The 22,320-nt window shown below is 35.6% G+C and overlaps 1 protein-coding gene across 3 annotated transcripts in view; it reads right to left on the bottom strand.

Annotated features, from left to right (window-relative positions):
* DAAM1 (dishevelled associated activator of morphogenesis 1) overlaps nucleotides 1-21,435 on the bottom strand; it is a 201,860-nt gene extending 180,425 nt beyond the window's left edge. The window contains exon 1 of one of the 3 annotated variants that reach the window (XM_031952665.1): nucleotides 21,159-21,435. The gene's annotated coding sequence lies outside the window, so the exon portion shown is untranslated. The remainder of the gene's footprint in view (nucleotides 1-21,158) is intronic. The other 2 variants (XM_031952666.1, XM_003759314.4) reach the window with 2 other exon arrangements.
* Nucleotides 21,436-22,320: the final 885 nt, after the last annotated feature.

Genomic DNA, 22,320 nt, shown 5'->3' with positions numbered 1-22,320 from the left:
GGGACAAAAGAAAAGCTCTTTACCCCAAACAGTGTTGGGCTGACAACCCTCCAGAATTCCAGGGTCATCAGGTTTTTCCCCCAGATCTTTTTTTCTAATCTACTCCAACTCTCCATTCAAATGAACATGTACCAGGTCCTAGAATTCCTTAGGGAGATAACAGGCAATGATGTTGCACAGTTAGCTCTGCTAAGGTCTACCTTCAATCATACAAAGGTACCAGTGCTTATAATGATAAATGATTTCCTGGGTTTTCCTTCAAAATATTCTGGGAATGTAACATTGTTTTAGTAGAATTATAGTTGCATCTGGTTAAGGAGAATGAAAAAGTTGGATATACTTCTTGAAGCAGTATTAAACAAAAACTTTTCCGATGAAGAAAGGACTTGTATCTATACTTCACACTTGTTTTAAGCACTTTATAATACTATCTGGCTAACAACAAAAAAAGTAGAAAAAACTAGTAAATACAATCTACTATTCTAACCAGCATAGCATCCTAAAGGAAATTAGGAATAGGCAATGCTTTTAAACATATTAGAAAAAAGCTTTATGCTTTTACTGTTTTTAATAATATTTTCACAATAAATATATAATGGATACTCCTTCCTCACTTCAATGACATAAATTTCTGCATCTCTACACCTCAAAATATTTGGAGTACTACACCCCCTCATCCTCCAAATCTTAAATAGAGTTGAGGGAAAATAGTGAATTTCATTACCTTCCCACTCAGTAATTTTTATTCTTCCAGAAAATTGCTCTTTACAACAATTTTTGAATTGAAATAATGTAATATAAAAAGCCAGATTGCATTAATTCAAGAATTTCTGCTTATAATACTTTTTCTGAGTTACAATGGGATAGATTTGGCCTATGGGTCTTAATTTATCAACCCCTATTCTAGAACACCTGAGGAGTTTCTTGTTTTATTCTACTTACAAAAGATATCAGTAACTTCACATGTGAAATATAAAGCAGGATATGGGGTGGGGGGAGGGCTTGAATCTCATACTAGCCACATATTAAGTTTCTTCATCTACAAAATGGGTATAAAATATAGAAGAGTTGGACAAAATGATTTTTCTCCAAAGTCTTTTCCAACTCTGATTTTCACAGAATCACAAGAGATTTTTTTTTTCAAAGAGATCTAGCATTTTCAATGAATTTAATTATTCCTATATAAATGAACTATATATCAAAAGTATTGAAGTTAGGAAAAGTTATATAAAGTATACCTAAGTTTCAGCTAGCTCAAATCAACCAATATTTCTTTATTATTATTTTCAATAATATTTTATTTTACAAATTATATAAAGATAGTTTTCAACATGCATTTTTATAAGACTTTGTGTTCCAGATTTTTTTTCCTCCTTCCTTTATATCCCCCCAATATAGCAAGCAATACAAGTTAAATATGTGCAATTCTTTAAATATACTTTCATATATTTGTCATGTTGTGCAAGAAAAATCAGACCAAATTGGGGGAAAACACGAGAAAGAAAAAGACAAACATATAAACCAACAAAAAAGAAATGAAAATACTATGCTTCAATTCACATTCAGTCTCTATAGTTACAGTTTTTTAGTTCTCTGGGCATAGTTCCAAACTGCTCTCCAGAATGGTTGGATCATTCCACAGCTCCACCAACAATGCATCAGTGTCCCAGTTTCCTCACATTCCCTCCAATTTATCACTATCTTTTCCTAACTTCTTAGTCAATATGAGTTGTCTTAATTTAGTTTTTTTTTTTTTAAGTTGTCTTTCATTTACATTTTTCTAATCAAGAGTGATTTAGAGGTTTTTTCATAAAATTAGAAATGGCTTTAATTCCGCCATCTAAAAATTCTCTGTTCATATGCTTTGACCATTTATCAATTGGAGAATGACTCATTTCTCTATGTAGTTTAGAAATTAGGCTTTGATCAGAAACACTGATTGTAAAAATTATTTCCCAACTTTCTGCTTCCTTTTTAATCTTGGCTGCATTGGTTTTGATTGTGCAAAAACTTTTCAATTTAATGTAACCAAAATTATCCACTTTGCATTTTATAATATTCACCCACTTTGCATTTTAATATATTCTCTAATTCTTCCTTAGCCATAAATTTCTCCTTTCTCAACAGATCTGAGAGATAAATTATCCCTTGCTCTCCTAATCTGCTTATAGTATTACTCTCTATGTCTAAATCATGAACCCATTTCAACCTTATGTTGGTATAGGGTATTAGATGTTGATCAATACCAAGTTCCTGCCATGTTTTGTTCCAGTTTCCCAACAATTCTTGTCAAATGATTAGTTCTTATCTCAGCAGCTGGAGTTTGAGGGTTTATCAAACACTAGATTACTATAATCATCGACTACTGTGTCTTTTGTACCTAATCTATTTATTTCACTGATCTACCACCCTATTTCCTGACCAGTATTAAATGGTACTTGATGACTGCCATTTTATATTGTAGTGTGGTTTATAGTATATACTATTGTACAATATAGTATAGCATAGTTCATTAATTCCCTTAATAGTTGTGATTTTTATTCTTCCAGATGAATTTTGTTATTATTTTTTCTAGTTCTATGAATTAAGTTTTTGGCAGTTTGATTGGTATGGTACCAAATAAGTACATCAATTTAGATAGAATTGTCAATTTTATTATATCAACTTAGCCTACCCATGAGCAGTTAATATTGTTCCAATTATTTAGATCTAACTTTATTTGTGTGAAAAGTGTTTTGTTAAGTGTGTTCAAATAGTTCCTGGCAGGCAGACTTCCAAATATTCCAGATTCCAAAATTCACTTCCAAGGGATTTTAAATGAGATTTTTCTTTCAACCTCTTGCTGCTGGCAACACAGGGTTGGTACCACAGGGAAATGCTCATGATTTATGTGGGTTTATTTTATGTCCTAAAACTTTGCTAAAGCTGTTAATTATTTCTAATAGTTTTTTAGAAACTCTCTCTAGGATCCAACCAATATTTCTTGAAGGGATATTTATCAAATGGATGCAAGTGGCTTATCTTAACATGATTTTATCCATCAAAGGCCTTGCAAAAACTTCCAATTTTTTCCTTCCTTTCCCTCCACCCTCTCCTCTAGATGGCAAGTAATACAATATATGTTAAAATTGTATAATTCTTTTATACATATTTCCACAATTATCACACTGCACAAGAAAAAATGGATCAAAAAGGAAAAAATGAGAAAGAAAACTAAATACAAGCCAACAACAACAAAAAAAGTGAAAATATTATGTTGTGATCTACACTCAGTCCCCATAGTCCTCTCTCTGAGTGCAGATGGCTCTCTCTATTACGAGACCATTCGAACTGATCTGAATCATTGTTGAAAAGAGCCATATCCATCAGATTGATCATCATATATGGTTGTTGCCATGTATAATGATCTTCTGGTTTTGCTCATTTCACTTAGCATCAGTTTTTGTTAAGTCTCCCCAGCCCTCTCTGAAATCATCCTGCTGGTTGTTTCTTATAGAACAATAATATTCCATAATATTCATATACCACAATTTACCCAGCCATTCTCCAACTGATGGGCACCCACTCAATTTCCAGTTTCTTGCCACTACAAAAAGGGCTGCCACAAACATTTTTGTTCATTTGGATCCCTTTCCCTTCTTTATTTTCTCTATGGGATACAGGCCAGTAGAGACACTGCTGGATCAAAGGGTATGCACAATTTGATAGTCCTTTGGGGCTATCTCACATTGTTCCAGTAGTCCATGTTGTTCTCCAGAATAGTTAGATCATTTCACAACTCCACCAATAAAGTACTACTGTCTCAGTTTTCCCACATCCCCTCCAATATTTGTCATTATCTTTTCCTGTCATCTTGGTCAATCTGAGAGGTGTGTAGTGGTACCTCAGAGTTGTCTTAATTTGTATTTCTCTGATCAGTAGTGATTTAGAACACCTTTTCATATGACTAGAAATGGTTTCAATTTCTTCATCTGAAAATTGACAAATGGGTCAAAGGATATGAACAATCTGAAGTTCCAATTTTTAACAGTCATAGGATCACAGATTTATTTAGCTAATGTAAGTTATATAGTTCACCTCTTCATTTTTTTTTAAAGATAAATAAGATCACAAAGATTAATGTGTACTTAAAGTCACAGAGATAGTTAAGTGGCAGAGTAAGAATTAAAATTCATTTCTATTGACTCCAAATCTCTCTCACACACACACACACACACATATGTGTGTATACATACAAGACACATGCATAGATTTATTTGTGTACATGCATGTATGTGTATGTGGGGTATGCTCATATTTGCATATATGCATATATGTGCAGGTACATATATATGTATTTATTTATAATTAGTACTTTTAAATTAAGGGATCTGCTTATAGAATATATCCAGCACCACATAGTTCTTTTACTCTGAAGGTGAAAAAAAAGGAAAATTGAATATTTATAGAAACACAGAACTGAAAATATCATAACTACACAAGATGTGTCTCACTAATTACTTCATTTTTAACTTAAAATTCTCCTGACAATTTTTTCTTAATATAAAGGAAAACTTCAAAAGCTGACTGATAAATTTTCATTGTGTATACTCATACCTCAAGATCAGCAAACTCTACAAATCAGAGCTTGAGTTCTTATTTTATTTATTGTCTAAACTTGAGATAATGGAGAAAATACTAATCATACAGATTGGGTTTTAAAGTGCATATTCAAAATTTGCCACCCTCTTCCTCCTTCCAAGTTGTTAAATATTTACCAGCATATCCCTACTTTAGCATTTTATAACATTTTTACAGTGTTGAGTGCACAATTAAGAGAAAAATAGAACAAAAAAAAAATACATATTAAATTTGACAACAGAAAATTATGTGTAACAAGAATATCAATTTTCATGTTAATACATTTATTTTGAACAATAACATGTACATACCAATCCATTTAGGTCTTCCAAAGGTGAGAAAGCAGGAATTGATTTTTTTTTTTTAAAGAGGTAGAAGAGCCTGGCTATTATTGCAAAAAAGAACCCACACTGGCTTCCAGCAGTCAGGAGAGGGAAAAGCAGAGGGAGGAATGGGAAAAGAAAGATAAGAAAATAAGAAATTTGTAATTCTCATGTTTTATCCTTGTGTCTTCTCACTCAGATATATCATGTAGACATAACTCTTCTGCTTGAAAATTTTATCCAGTTAAGGATCTGAAGTCAACTTTTCAGTCCAAAAAAAGATGATTTAATTTTTAGTCCCCAAGAACAATCAGAATTAGAAAAGATGGGATTTGGAGTTACAAACTACAGCTTACTATTTTGACAGTACTCTATACATTCCTTTGCTAAGACAGGTATGATGTAAAAATGTAAAACATGAAATTACTTGTCTGTCAAAGCAAATAACCTTTAATTGGTAAGTTCTTATTCATCTATTACAAAATGTATGTGTATGTGTATGTGTGTGTGTATGTATGTATGTGTATGTGTTTTCCCCAGAAACAAACATACTATCTATAGTAAAAGATCAAGAACTGGGTAACAGCTGGCATGGGAAAAAAAAAAAAAAAAAAACTTCAGTTTTAGCTCCATCTTTGCCAAGGCAGTTATAAGATCCTAGACAAGTCACTTAATCTCTTCATATCTCAACTTCCTTTATGTCAAATAACAGGGTTGGACTTACATGATTTCCATTGGACTTTCTGACTTAAACATTTTATGAACTTACATGAGATATATATAAGGTGTTATTCAATACCATTTTTCAATCAAGCAACAAGCATCTAAGCACTGACATGCCAGCACTGTGCTAGTTCCTGGTGATAAAAGGACAAAAGGAAATTATAATAAAACAATCTCTGCCTTCAAGGGGTTAAAATTTTATTAGGAAAGAAAACGTTTGCATAAATATATGTAAAAAGTAAAACCTGAGGGGAAGGCAGAAAGACTTCACATGTGAGACCTCACTTGAGCAAAGATGTGACAGAACAAAAGTAAGGTGGAGGAAAAATAGGAGTGCATTCCAGGCAAGGGAGATAGCTAGAGGATAGATATGGAAATAGTAGGAAAATGTCATATATTAGAAGAGCAAAAAGACTCAAATTAGCAGGGCCACAGAATGAGAGGGAAGAGAAGAGGAAGGGGAAGAGGAACAGGATCTGTGTTTACATAGTGCCTACTGAGTGCCAGGCATAGTGCTAAGTGCTATAGAAGTATTCTCTTCTTTGACCATAGATTTTAGGAAGGGTAGTAATGAAACATAAAATTGATAAGTTAGGTTGGGAACAAGTTTTGAAGGAAGTTAAAAGTTACATAGAGGAATTCACATTGGATTCTGGAAAGGCACTAGAGTTTATTGAGGAAATGGATTGATATAGTTAAGACTATGGAAATCACTTTGGCAGGAGAATTACTTTGGTAAGGAGAATGGATTGGAGAAGGGAAAGACTTTAGGCCGTAAAACAAATAAAGAGGCTTTTGCAGTATTCCAGATGAGACTGCAAGGCACTGATCCTTTGTCAAGAACAAGGGCCACTCTAACAAAGAGTAGAGAAAAGGTGGAAAAAATAAGGAATAATATTAAGAGGATTTGAGATGTGAAGAAGAAGAAGAAAAAACTCACAGTGAATTCTTCTGTAAAATATTCTCACATTTTGATGATTTTTCTTATCAGAAAGTTTCTGTCTGCATTAACTAGTTAATGTTAGTTACTACCTCATGTAAAATGTTAATTTATACTCACACAATGACAGGAGATAAGCAGACAGCTCAGAAAAGAAAGCTCAAAGCACATGTGGGACTCCCAAAATGGAGTTAAGCACTTAGGATTAAATGAAATCATCTTATTAGATCCTGGCCATGACCCCTCTAAGTATAACAATACACATAAAATGTTGTGGGATCTATGAAAGTTAGAGTCTTCATTCTCCCTCACTAAAAGACCCTTAGATTTCCACCCACATTGGGTTTAGTCCTATGGGAGCCTGTTCCCTGAAGAGAGGGAATTTAGCCATATCCTATATTCTCTGGTTCTTTATACCCCCACTACAGAGCCCTTAGGGAGAATCATTTAAATCTTTTGTTTTGGTTCATATCCACAGCCTTCACAAAAGGAGAAGAAAAAGGTATTCAGTATATAATATAGCCTGAGTATAGGTCAGCTATTTATTTCCTCCATACACAAAAAAATGGTGAACATAAAAGATTCTAAGAGCATACTGACAAAGACATTTTAAAAATCAGAAGTAACTTATAGATCTCCTAGGAAGTCGAGACGTCAAAATATGAAGTGTTTTTTTCCAGAACCTGCTTAATTGGTATTTCACTTACAATTGTGATAATATAATTCTTCAAGTTTCATGTCCTGTGACTAGCCAGGCCAAAGGGTAAGCTCCTCTTTCTTTTAGTAGCTGTCTTCTCAAAAAAACTGCCATACTAGCTATAGTGGAAAGTATCAGAGTTCAGCCAGTTCTGAGAAAGAATTCAGGAATTTGTGAGCTCATGATGTTGCTTCCAGGGCTAGAAATAGTCATCTCAGGATCACTGTTGCTCACTCATACTCAAGGAGAGAAACAAAGTAGAAAAGATGGACAGAGATTCATTTCGCCTCTACATATGTTCTTAGTTGCCATTTGTGGGCATTTGTCATTTCCTCTGGTAAATAGGGGAAGACACCTGGGGCCCCAGCCAGGACTCACTGCTGGGAATTTCTCAATCAATGTTTCCAGAAGAGTTCCCAGAGAGAGTTATATGCAACATACTCCAGAATGAGAACAAATAGGAAGGTGAGAGGCCCTAAGTGTATATCATATGATCACTCTGAAGGGATACCAATATGAACTGTGAACTTCTTGGAGCACTGGAATCCATATCAGGAGACAGGACCAGCTCATCAACCCTATAAAGACACCAATAGATCCTGAAGGATGCTGAGACAAATATGATTTTCAATTCCAATTGAATTCTGTCAGGATCATAGCAGAGGAACTCCCATTTAATGAAGATAGAAGAAATGTGAGCAGACCACTTCAATTATAAATTATCATTGTTGATAATCTTTTTGACCATCTTCTTTGTAATGTAAATAATTAAACAAATATTAATAATTAATATAAATAATTATTGGTTAATGTGATTATAATTAATATAAAATAATTAATATAGAGAATATGCAGTAAATTATTGAAAATTGCTTACAAAAACCTATTTGTTCCCTATTGATATGTTTATCAAGGCTGTCTTCAATTCATGTTAGATGATTCAAAAATATTGTATTAATGGAAGTATACCTTTGTACAATATAAAGATCAATATTTAATCTTGGTTACTTTTTGGTTTTTGGTTTTAATAAAGTCCAAGATTTTTTCAAGTCTTTGATATCGTCTCTTCATTCAGATACTTTATTGACATTCTCAAAACTGTATTGTCTCAAGTACAGATTTTCTTCATATAAATTTTATAGGTACTGGCCAAATCTAGTAGCTTTCTCCACCTTGGTTCTCTGTACCAATTCTATCTAGAGAAGAAATACACCTGGGATGATGTTGGGTTCCAAGTGTGATATCTTCCACCATGCCTGAAGGAGAAAATCAAATGGCTTATCAAAATGGAGATTTTTTTTCCACTTTTTCCTTCCATTTGTAGTTCTCCTTTCCATATCATTAAGTGCCCTTGGGATAAATTCTAGTACAGTATACTTTGTCAAACTCTCTAAACTCTATTATCATCTACTGTTCCTCTGTTGTATGAGGAGATACTCATAATTATTAGTCATCCTTCATGAGATCTTACAGATATCTACATTCTAATTTTGTGCTATCTTTGGCAGTCATCTTTTTTTGTCTGGGCAAGCAAATATTTGCTGACTAAAGTGCTTTTTTTGGAATCTTCTGGTCTTGTTGTGGCAATTAATTTACATTGGTTAAATTTCTAGATGATATTATTAAAGTTGGTGTAAATGTCATTTCTATTGTCCATTTCATATTTTCAATTACTTGCTTAAATGAGTCAGGATTAAGTTATTCCCACCTTATGCCACAATTCTTTAATTTTTAATTCTTTCTTCTTTGCTTTTTAAACTGATTTTCATCTTAGCTCTGATGAGTCAATAGTCTGACTTTAAAGACAATTAATTTAAGTACATATCCCACATCAAAAACAGATCCCACATCAAAAAATAAGTTTGTTAAAATATAATCTATTCCATTCTTTATGGCGTTACTTGGCACTCACCATGTCCCAGTACCTACCAATTCTTTCTTCAGAAAAAGTATTCATCACATAAAATTTGAGGCTTCATAAACTGTAAGTCTTTAGTCTCTCTAATTTCTTCATTCTGATTCATGCTTTCCCCCAATCCTCACCTTTTCCTCCCTTTGCATTTATGTCATTAAGTAGAAGAATATTTTTAAATTTTATTTGAAGAGTCTTATGGCCTCTTCATAGCACTTCTCAGCCATCAGCAGTTGTTAGATAAATTACAATTATTTTCAGGGTGGTCTTTTTGCAAATACTTATTATAAATATTGTTGTGTACTTTGACTAATTAAACTGTAAAATAAAGACATTTGTTTCCGTTCAGTGTAAGATAAATTCCATTTTGCCAACTTCTCTCCTGGCCTCTCCAAGGAGTACAAAACTTCCACTGAAGTTTACTGGTGATCTAAAAATTGTGATTCTTAGTAGTCTTTGCCTTTTTGTATCTTAAGCACTTAGCACAATACTAGCACATAATAAATGCACAATTATTTATTAATTGATTTCTTGGCACTATGCTGTCACTGAAGAAGTAGAAAGGAATGCACAGGATTGAGTGACTTTTTAAACTTCTTGTTTCAGGACAAATAAATTCTGAAATAATTTTTTTTTTTCTTGTTTCATGTATTCCCTTAGTCAAAAAAAAAAAAAAAATTTAATCCCTAGGTGGCCAGCCTTCTGGTAAAATTTAATATGTACTTTTAAAACACACACACACACACACACACACACAACTGAACAGAGATTCACAGTTTCATATAAAATCCTCTTTGTTTTCTTTGTATATGAAAATGTTTAGTTTTTATTAAAGTCCTAATAAAAGAAATTTTAAATAGTAACAGAAAAAAATCTTAAATAATATAGTAAAGGAACATAGTAGAGTCATTATTTACCTTGTCATATTTTTCCCCTAGTTTCTACTATTTACAATGAGGGTGGGAGTAGGGGGTGAGGAATGTGCCAGGAGAATAATTTGAAGGAAGAGGGTAGAAGGCAGAGGCAATGAAAATTATGAAACATTTTAATAACTCTATATTCTATCTACTGAAACCTTGGAAAACTCTAACGTTGGTCTATCAGTGAATACCTCTTTTAAAAAAAATCAATCTAAAGTCTTTCATTTAAGGACTAAAGTATTCCTGGTAAAACTGCAAATACATATGAATAAATTATGACTAAGACTAATCTTATCCCTCAATGTACTCTCCCTTATTAAAAAAAATTAACACATTTTCCCAACTTTCCTTTCTCCCCTCATTTTTTTTCAGCAAAAAGCATCTAAAATTGTTCTCATCTTGAAATCAGAAGAATTCAAAGTTTACATGCTTAATGAAAAAATTTCAGAGTTGAAAGGGACTATCTTGAATTAGATACCTCTTTACAAAATCCAAAACAAATAGTCACCAGGATTTAATATAAAGACGACCAGTAAGAGACCTACCATTTTCAGAAGCAGCGACATAGGCATATGAAATACATTGCCTTTCTTTCTACCAGAGTATTCAAATTTGGAAGAAGAGAATATTTTAGTCCTTCATTATCATCGAATCAACTCATGTCAGCATCTAATTAACAAGAATTTGTTAAAATAGAAATCTGCCAGATGGTAAAGCCCTGTCCGGTCCCCTCCATACTCCACTTTTCCTCCTTGGCTCACTCATTAGCAGAACACTTTCCTTTTCCCTTCCACATTTGATGTTGCCTCATCATCATGGGAAGGCATCCCAAGTTCTCCCTCACATTCAATTCAAATAGTCTTTAAAAACCGATGTAGGAGTGCCTATGATGGTGCTTGCTTCCAGCCGCAAAAACTGCTAGCTGCCCTTCTGCTCCACTTTTGGACAGCACTAATGTTTTACAGAGGTTTTCTTTACATCAGGCTTAATTATGTCTCTGTCAGCTCTCTCATTCCCATTTCAACCCAACCTAACAGCATATCAAACACTGTTAGAATGCTCCCCAATCACATATTTTCTAAAAAGCCATCCCTAATCTCTTAACCAGTTCTTAATAAGCTTTCATCAATCTGGCTACTTTTATCTGAATTATCACTATCTAAATCTAGCTTTTCAATAGCATTCCTAAAATAGGATATGCAGAACTTAATATTGTCCAAATGTGGTTTGACTAGGGGACAGTACAGTTACACTGCTGTCTCCTCCACCACATAAGGAGACACTTTAGACCTGCATTCAGATTCTCTCTCTGGTCCCCTGATTATGTGTCTCTGGGAAGTCCCTTAACTGCTCCTTATGATTAGAAATCTTAGAGCAGGTGTCTGAATTGTTAAAGGGAGTTTCCTTCCTCCTGGGAAGTTCCCTTTTATCAGTGAAGTCACAAGTCTAGTAATGAGAAGGAAAAAAAAAAATCTCAATGCTGACTCATATTGAGCCTGTAGCCATTAAACTCTCTAACTTGTTTTCAGATGAAATTCTGTCTAACCACACTGTCTCTATTTTGTACCTGCAAAGTTGATTTTTATTAAATTTGGCCCTTTATCCTAGGTCATTGCTTTTTGGAGCTTGATATATCTAACATGTTAACCCTTCCTCAGAACTCTGTGTCCTCTACAAATCTGATAAGTATGACATTTGTGCCATCTGAGTCATCAAATGTTAAACATTCTAGAACAATTGGAAGTGAAGTTGCAGAGATTAAAGTCTCAATCAGCAAGTACAGCCACAAGAATGAAGACAAGATATTAGTATCTTTATACCTCAAGCATGTTTTCAGTTAAAGAGATTCCTGGGCTGTGGAGAGAGTATAAACAATAACAACCCAGAGGGAACCAAGTGATAAGATATAAGTGTAACCTAATAACTCTCTCTCCATACTTTTCTAACTTGTTCCACATGGAGAACTTAGAGAATTCTAATATGAGAAGTTCCCTCTATGCTACAATAGCCTCCTTTTTTGTAAATCAGAAGGCAAAGGAGAAACTATGTTTTTATATATTGATATTTTATATGGTTGATATTCAGAAGTATGCAAAGGTGCATACTAGCAGACTATATTGTCTCACTACGTTATGTGAAAGTAATTGAAAAAAAAAAAAAACTCACAATAAAGCAGTTCACTGATACCTTGAGCTAAAATTACATTCTGAGGGTCGAAACTGGTAGAGATGAGACATGGGAGAAAGGAAACTTCAGTTACAGAATGGATGCCGAAATGAAATTAGGTCAAACTAAAAGCATAGATTGTCTAAAATAAAAGTCAGTCTCCCAGTGGGAGTTGGCATAGAAAAGTAGTGGGTTCTAACCACAAAGAATTGCTATCTATTCTCCATCCCTGGAGGTCTGTTCCCCATCAAGTGGAAGCTGGATGACCACTTCTCATTGCTTGTTAGGGATGTTAAAAAAGAATTTCTGTTCAGCTATGAGTTGGACAAGACAATCTCTGAGGTTCATTCCAACTTTCTTTGAATTAGAGACAAATATAAGAATGTGTCATCTTTTTAAAACATTAAAACAAACTTAATCGTGGTCAACTATTCATACATCTACATGCTCTATTCCTCTACCTCCCTCTTTCAGTACAAAACACAAATAAGGAGAAGTTTTATTTATATATATATATATATATATATATATACATGTATATATGTATGTATATGTATATATACATATGTATGTATATGTATATATGTATGTATATGTATAACATGTGTGTGTGTATGTGTATATATATATATATATATATATACACATACACACACACACACACACACACAAAACAAAAAACAAAAAAAACAAATGCCATCTTCCTACAAAAAGAAGGAAGGGATAGGAGAGACACAGGACAGAAAATGAGCTGATCTCCTCTAGAAAACAAAATAGTATCTTTAACATCTTCCCCAAACCAATCATCAGTCACAAAAAATTAAATTAATGACTACTTGTTAAAAAGCCTTATTTGTTGCCCTGAAAGAATAATTATCAGCATCATGGCATGGATCTGACCAGTAGTTATTTTTGGCAACTCAACCTCTCAGCAGGGCTTTCAGACTGCATCATTTTCCAAATCATTGAACTCAACAATGAAGATAAATTAAAATATGGCAAAACCAAAGCATTATATCAATTCAAAACTCTTGTTTTACACATAGGAAAACTGAGGCTCAGGGAAATTAAGAAATTTGATCAAAGTCACATAGGCATGTGGCAGGAGGGTTGGATTCAAATTCTGCTCCTGGTGTCAAATTTGGTGGCACTCTCCAGCATACTATGACTCCTCTATCTTCTTACAGTTTTTTTTTTAAACAATTCCTTTTTGTTGCATAACTCAACTTCCTCCTCCCCCCCACCCCCTCCAGTGAAGGCTTTTACTTCCTTGCAATTTTTCCATTGTGACTTTTTAAATAGATGTCTTTAGATTTGGCATTACCCTCATGGATTGATATCTTTTCTCAATATCACTTCTAATAGCCTATCTGGTTTTTTATCACTTCTCTACTCTTTTATCAAGTCACTATTTTCAAAAAATATATTTTTAATCTCTAAAATAAAACCCCTAAAATACAGAAATTGAAATGTCATTTTCAGTTTTTATATCCTTGATATCTGCCCATCTGCTATAAATATGGACATGGCTCTTTTCAACAGCAAAATGTTTCAGGTCAGTTCCAATCGTCTTGTTATGGGGAGAGCCATCCGCACTCAGAAAGAAAACTGTGGGAACTGAGTGCGGATCATAACGTAGTATTTTCACTTTTTGTTGTTGTCTGTATTTTGTTTTCTTTCTCATTTTTTTTCTTTTAAAATGATCTGATTTTTCTTGTGCAGCATGAGAATTATGGAAATATGTATAGAAGAAGTGTATGTGTTTAACATATATTGGATTACCTGATGTTTAGGGGAAGGGGAGAGAAAAAAAATTCGAAGAAAAGGTTTTACAAGGGTAAATATTAAAATGTATCTATGTGTATGTTTTTTATAATAAAAAGTTTTAAATCTTAAAAAATGTTTGTTAATAATAAAATTTTATCAAAGAGAGAGAAATGACTCTTTATCCAGTACCAAATTCTACTGAAGAACTTGCTCTGCTCTCTCCCCTATTGTACAACCCCAGTATCTGCTTATGAAAGAAACATCTAGCATCCTCCTGACCTCAAGGTTTAATATGAGAGGGACCATATTATGATGTTATTGTTCTTTTATAATAAGATATCATCCTTTGAATTTCCCCTTACCCTAAAACGCTAATGAAACATTTGTATCTAGCAAACCACAACACTTTCAGTTTCTTCTCTGCACAGTCTTTAAGTATCTGATCAGTCTGTATCCAAGAAGAACCCAGAACCCTGATCTCAATAGCATGGAAATATAACCAGTCAGAATAAAAAGCCATCTTAAAAAAAAAAAAAAAAAAAAGGGCTGGGCAAGAGTTACATTCCAGATTAGTCCTAAATTTTGACAGAAAATGTGTAACTCTTTATAAAGAGCACTTTTCACTTATTTGAATTTATGAATAAATTCAGAGTATGAGATAGCACTTTTTTTGATCCAGAATAGTAGGTTATTATCAATAATCATGAGTTTCTCATGTGATATATAGATTACCAAAGGTTTTTTTTTTTTTTTTTTTTTGCCTCTCCTAAAGCTCCCAGTGGTTACCAGCTTTTGGTGTAAGCTTGTGTTTATGTTGATCCAAACAGCTGCAACTTAAAAAAAATTTAATAGAGACCAAGATTTTTCAAGCCAAAGCCACCAAATCTCTATATCACTACAAAAAAATATTTACAAAAGGTAACATTTTCCTATGTTTTGATGGCTATAATTCCAGCAACAGAAAGCAATTTGACAAACAGCAGTGCAAATAAAACCACATTCACCTGAAAATTCTTAGCACAGTAGATTATTCCACAAACATAAAAATTGAAATTCCTTGGCATACCTCCATTCAACTTTCAAAATAACCACCTAACAAATAATCAGTGGAGCCATCTTTATCAGTGACATATATATTTACATTGACCCCATTAACTACACTTGGCAATTTGTATTGAGAATCATACCCTACCATCTGTAAATTTAAAAATAGTATCAAATATGAAAGTAAATGATACTCTCAATCTTTAGCACACCTCCCATCATCACAGACTAAAAGAGAGAAGTTTTTGACTGCTTAAAATGGTGAATATCAAAAACAAAATAAAACTACTCATTTCACTCATACTCTCAAACAATATCTTAGGAGCTATTAGCAGCCTGGAAAAGATTTCTAGTAGACTCTACCCTCTTTGATAGGCTTTTCCAGTGTTCTCTTGAATGCTGGAAAACTGATTAATTCCAAAAAAAATTTTAAAAGGTATCATATATACCAAAATATTTTTTACCAAATATTTAAAATATCATTTATCTTTTGGGGGAATAAAGAAGAAACAAAGTAGACGCCCAATGATAAAGAAATGGCTGCTGCGCCCTTTTTGTAGTGGCTAAAAACTGAAAACTGAATGGATGTCCATCAGTTGGAGAATGGCTGAATAAATTGTGGTATATGAATATTATGGAATATTACTGTTCTGTAAGAAATGACCAACAGGATGATTTCAGAAAGGCCTGGAGAGACTTACACGAACTGATGCTGAGTGAAATGAGCAGGACCAGGAGAGCATTATATACTTCAACAACAATACTATATGATGACCAGTTCTGATGGACCAGGCCATCCTCAGCAACGAGATCAACCAAATCATTTCTAATGGAGCAGTAATGAACTGAACCAGCTATGCCCAGAAAAAGAACTCTGGGAGATGACTAAAAACCATTACATTGAATTCCCAATCCCTATATTTATGTACACCTGCATTTTTGATTTCCTTCACAAGCTAATTGTATAATATTTCAGAGTCTGATTCTTTTTGTACAGCAAAATAACGTTTTGGTCATGTATACTTATTGTGTATCTAATTTATATTTTAATATATTTAACATCTACTGGTCATCCTGCCATCTGGGGGAGGGGGTGGGGGGGTAAGAGGTGAAAAATTGGAACAAGAGGTTTGGCAATTGTTAATGCTGTAAAGTTACCCATGCATATATCCTGTAAATAAAAGGCTATTAAATAAAAAAAAAAAAAGAAAAAAGAAAAAAAAAAAAGAAATGGCTGCTGCACAAATTGTGGTATGTGAATATCAGGGACTATTGCACACTAAGAAATGACAAAATGAGATGTTCAGAGAAGCATGGGAAGACAGAATTAAACTGAATCAAAATAACAATTTACTACTATATAATTTTAATGAAGAAGCTTTATATAAGGAGAAGTTGAGAAAATGTCCCTTTCCTTTTTTTGGGTGGGAGGGGAAAGGGAGCAGAGAAGGACTGGAGGAGATGATAACAGCATGCAGATATTCAAAATTTCATATTGTCAAATATGGAAGTTGTATTGGTTAGTTTTGCTAAATGTGATTTCCTCTCTCCCCCAATTCCTTCTTAAATCTTTTGTTACAAGAGATGAGTAGAGTGAAAAGAGACAAGCAGAAATGAATGTGATGGAAAAAACAAAGAGGTAACAAAAATAAGGATTTAAAAAATACTTTTTCAAAGCTAAAACACTCACAAAAGAATACAAAAAAGTTTTTAAAACCTAGAACTGTTCAACTTGGAGCATCAGTCAATGAAAATTCCCACTACAAAAATTTACTAACTCAAAATTATCTGCATGGTTAAAAAAAGTCCCAAAAGGTCATATAGCCCCTCAATTTTTTTCAAAAGATTGATGCTCCAAGAATTTAAGTGAGTTCAGCCAGGATCACACAGGTATGTAAATGGCATTTGAATCCAGGTCCTCTGCCACCAAATTCAAAATGCCTCATTAGTGAATGAAATCAACTTTACATAATGCATAGGGTAGCTCAATTAATCCTGATTCAGGATGTTCTGCCAAAAGTCACATAAGAAAGTATTGAACTTGATAAGAGAAACTGAACTGCCATGTTTTAAATCCAACATTTACCTAGATGTTTAGATAGATAGAAAGATAGAAAGCTAGCTAGATAAATAGACAGACAAACAGGGCAAGTCACTTAACCTTTCAGTGACCCAGACAATTCTTAAAGACACTGAAATACACTTGTAAAGGAATTCTTCACCTGGGAGCTCCTTACTCTGATGAAATCATGGGTCCACTTATTAAAATAAATGAGAACATACATGTGTACACATATACATTTAATGAGTTGGTAAATCTCTTCTTTTCTGTGACCTTTAGTATTTTCTATAAGATGTGCAAACATCAATGTGTATATAAATATTTAGTATGTAAATAAGAGGTGAATAAAGTTTAGGAAATGGCCATTTCAGTTACACATAACTGTGTAACTTAGCAGACAAACTGATGGATTTAAGAAGCAGGAAAACAATCAACAGATATTTATTTAAGCATTAGGAAATGCTAGGCCCAGTGCAATTAGGAATGCAAAGAAAAAAATCCAAACAACCCCTGCCCTCAAGGAGTTTACATTCAGACAGAAGAGATAAGGTAGATATATCTATATCTACATAGATATAGATATAGATATAGATATATAAGTATATATAAAAATAGAACGTACAGACATGATAAAAAGTTTTCTGGGCCACACCTAATCAAAGCCAGTCCAGTGATTCAGGTTCCAGAGTGGCCTCAAGGTAAATACTTATTCACCAAAAAACATTTAATAATAAGAAATGTATTCAAGTATAAAAAAAGTTCAAGCCCAAATCATATGGCCTAATCAAATCCTGAGGACAGTCTTCTAGCTTTTTTAAAAGAGTAAACAGTCCTACTTAAGCAAAACGGGTACTACTCCTACCAGGTAATCTTAGAATACATTAAAATTCCAGCAGCTGGCCTTTTAGTATTGGAAAGAAGAGGGTAGTGGCTAGGGAACTAGGCAAGGCCTCTTGCAGGTAGTAGTTTCTGAACAAAATCCTGAAAGATGCATAGGATTTTAAGGGAGAGAAAGAGGGTGAAAGGCACAGCATTTTAGGCGTGGTGATCAGATAGTACAAAAGTAGAAAGAGAGAGAAGCAAAGTCACATGTGAGGAACTACACTTCTATTTTCACTGTTAAGGAACTTATATTAAGAAAACCATTGCCACTTGCAAATAGGATGAATTTTGCTTTGGGGGAGAGAACATGAAATTTGGACTTTAAAATACAGTTTCAATTTACCAAAAGCAAAAACTCAGCAAGTAGCTTTAGGATGGAAGACTAAGGAGAAGCTCAATAGCACAAGCTAGTTTCAACATAACAAGTAGAGTCCTTTTGGATCCTACTAAGCTCATTCTATTTGCAGTCATAGCTATTGTTTTAAAAATGGTCTTCTATCAGGCTTTGGACCTCTGGCTAAAGTAGATTGAAGCAGTTATTGTTTTGAGAAAGATTTACTAAGCAGTCCTTACATTCATTTATATTTAAAAAAAAAAAACTGAAGCACAAGTTTAAGAAAGTAAATTTTTTATTTATTTTGTTAATAGTGATGAAGGATTACAAGTCACTGCTGTGGCTTTAAACCCCTCAGGTTTTTTACCACAATGGTTTTTACAGGATTATATTGTAGAATTGAGCACAGGCCAATTTCTTTTCTTTGAATTTATCTAGTCTCTGATTTCAGATGTATTTTTTTTCTAATTTTGAGTGAATTGCAGATATGATGTGCCCCCTTACTCCACAAAAGAAGTCACAGAAGTTATATTACTTCCTAAGGGCATAACAATTTAGTAGTAAAGCTGGGTCAGAAAGTTTCCTAGAAGAACGCCATTTAAATTGGGGTATATATGTAGTACCGTTTTAAGTAAACAATTCTATTACATTAAAAATAGTTCATTTCCATAGCACTTCAAAATTTACAAAATTCGCTCTTCAAAATGCATTTTTGCAAGGAGGGAAGGAGGTTGTAAATGTAATATTTGCATTTTACAGATAAAGAAGCTTAATCTCAGGAGGTAGCAATCTGGCCATTATCAAAAATGGAACTGGAATCCAGATATTCGGATTTCCATTGAAGAGAAGACATTTTCATTATTTATTCATTGGGCCCTACTCGTTTCCTAATCAACTTCACAGATGACAAATTAGATTAAAGACAATGAATTTTTCTTCAGTCTCAGAAAAGAAGAATAAGCTCTCAAAGGGCTATCTCCAACATTATTTCCTTACTTAGGCTATTGTCTTGAAGAATACTTTTTTTAGCAAGATAGGAAGAGTATATTGTTTAAAAATCAAAGGCTCAAGACTGCTTTCAATAACAATGTCTTCTAATGCAATTTATAAATGAGAGGACACAGGCTTCAGGTGACAGGCACAGGTGAAAAAAACACAAAGAGGGATGAAGGACTTTCGAATACAAATATCTAAAACTCTTCTTAAAAGACAGTAGAGAAAAATTTCCTAGAGCAGATGGGTAAAAGAGGACAATTAGAAAAGCAGCTCTACAGGGGGCAAGCATTTGACCACGCCCACGAAGTCATGCCTTTCCAGGGGCTAGCAAACCCGATATGAAGAAAACCGTGAGAGATATTAAGACTCTCTTAACAGCGGTTACCATAGCAACGGAATTCATCTTCCCTTCCTGCAAGGAAATTTCACTTCAATTCACAATCCAGCATCATCTTTCAAGAAACTACCTATCGAATTATACAGAGCAAACCAGTTGACAAGGGGTAAAGGGAAAAAATAAAATGAAAGGAATAGTATTTCATTCAGGAAAGATCAGGGTTCTGGATGAGGAAACAAACAAATACTCGAGAACCTAGTCCCTCTGGTATCAGTCCCCTAACCTCCAACACTTTATGCAGAAGGGTGGGAAACCTAGCCAGCTCAACACCACTTCCTCCTCAAGACACTGGGAAAACCAGATTATTCAGCCCTCTTGCTCAGCGAAACGATATCAACTGATCACCCCGCTGATCCGGTGCCTCCAGATGCAAGCCTGACCGGTGTGCCCTTCATCTCGGAAAACGTGGAGGGCAAGGGCGGAGATGCGCACCGCCTTGGGGATGGGGACGGGAACAACCAGCTAGACAGCTCAGTGGCTGGCACCACAACCCACTGCGGTGGCTTTAACCACCATTCGTTTCCTGCACTGTCTCCCGCCCTCCCAGCTGGAGGGCTCTACTGCCAGACTCTATTCCACAACACCCCGCCTTCCTGCATGTACATAGCCCCCGACATTCTGCTTCGAACTTTGCACTGATTGCACATACAGTCGGACCGTATGATCGGGGCAAGAAAGGGTGGTTTCTTTTTGGAGATGGGGAGGGTGGTGAGGAGTTCACCACTTCGCCTTCTTCACAACCACTCCTCTACAGCTAGGAGCTGGAATTCAGAGCATCCAGGAAACAAGGACCCCCCTTTTCCTCACAGCTTTTGTTACCCCAGACCCCCGATCAGAGGTAGCCCCCACAGCGCCCCCAAGGTGAAGGGGCATTAAGTGATAGGAAGCGAGTTGTTCGGTAGCCGCGCTGCCCAGCAGCAGCGAACTGGGGCCAAAATTTCTCTAGCCTCCCTCTCCCCGGCTTTCACAGCTTTCCCCCCGAGGTGGGGAGGCGCACTGGACAGGGTCAATTTACCTTGTGTAAGAACACATCTGAAAACACACGAAAGAAAGCGGTGGGGGGTGGGGGGCGTGGAGAGAGATGGAGAACAAGCCTCGTCTTTCCCCCTAAATCCCCCGCTTCCCGGCTCGCCTCACTTTTGCATTGAGGTGCAGCCATTTTTCCAACCCCCACCCCAGCCCAGGGGCAGTTAGACTTCTCAGTCTAAGCCCGAAAGCACAGAGCTGTCCTGTTCCAGTACCCACCCATACCCAACCTGAACGACGGGTTTAAAATTTACCTACTTCCTCCCGCAGCTCAAGGAAAAGGAGAGGGCGAGAAAGAGAGGGGAGGAGAGGGAAAGTCAGGGAGGAAGAGCAAACCCCGCAAACCTACCTCCCTTCCCGAGATGAACACGCAGCCCGATCGCTTCTCACTGTGCCCTCTCTGTGCCACTTAATGAATGAGAAGAAGCTACGTCCCCGTGAGCTAGAGGGAGCGACAGACGCGCAGAGCGGCGCTCCCTCCTTACCTGGGCAGCCTCCGAACGCTGCGAAAGGCAGCTCGGAATACAATGGGATCCGTTTAAAGAGTTTCCCCCGTAGTGGCTAGTATGTTACAAGCTCGCAGGTGACATCACTCCCAGCCTAATAGGATACAATGTAGCTCTCACTGCGCATGGACTTCCCGGCTGGGGCCCCAAAGAGCGCTGGGAATTGTAGTTACTTCCTGGGGATTCAGTCTCTGAGCAGCTTCTTAGGGTTTGGATGCCTAGGACTACAATTCCCAATGCAGTCCTCAAGAGCCTCCGCCTTCTCCCTTCAGATCCTCCCTCCCTTGAACACACCTCCCTCCCTCCCCCCGCCCCCCTCATCCCCTAGCTTTCCCGGTGGTCATTCAGATAAGGAAGGAGGGTCCTAGCGAAAGGGAGAGTAAGTCTAATGACCCTAATCGCTTTTTGCAAGATCTTTACTGTATCTAACCCGCGACCTTTGGACCTCCAATTAGGCTTTTTTCCCTACTTCGTTTCCGGATTTCTTTAGGAGATAGGGAAAGACATGGCATTGTCCACTCGGGAGTCTCTTGGCCCCAGTCGAGAAAACAGAATAGACTCTGGTTCTGCTCTCGGTCGTTTGAGAAACCAAAGGGTTCAATAGCGCTTGTTCTAAAACAACTCACAGAAACATGCTGATTCGACATTGATTTGAATGACCCCCAAAGGCTGACTTTTCCCTTCTCTTTTCTCCCTGACCCCTCTCTTGTCCCTATATGCAAGAGAGCAGGACCAAGCAGAACTCGTACACAGTTCAGCAAGCTCATTATCGGAAAAATTAGTAGAAACAGTCAGTAGAAATAACAAGATGAAACAGTTCCTGCGCCGTTACTGAAGCATAGGTGAACTCCACCATCTGCTGAAGTGCCAGTATACTTTCCATGGAAATTTGTAGCCAGGCTTTTGTTCAGTTCTGTAAATAGTCTCATCGCTCTTGCTCCGAACTCCATTTTTAAACGTTCTTTAAAAATTTAAAAAATATAAAAACTTTTCGTGAAAAAAATA

The sequence above is a fragment of the Sarcophilus harrisii genome, chromosome 2 (genome assembly GCF_902635505.1).
Source record: "Sarcophilus harrisii chromosome 2, mSarHar1.11, whole genome shotgun sequence".
Classification (NCBI taxonomy): Eukaryota; Metazoa; Chordata; class Mammalia; order Dasyuromorphia; family Dasyuridae; genus Sarcophilus; species Sarcophilus harrisii.
The sequence above is the reverse complement of the archived record's forward strand: the minus strand, read 5'-3'. Positions and strand labels throughout refer to the sequence as shown.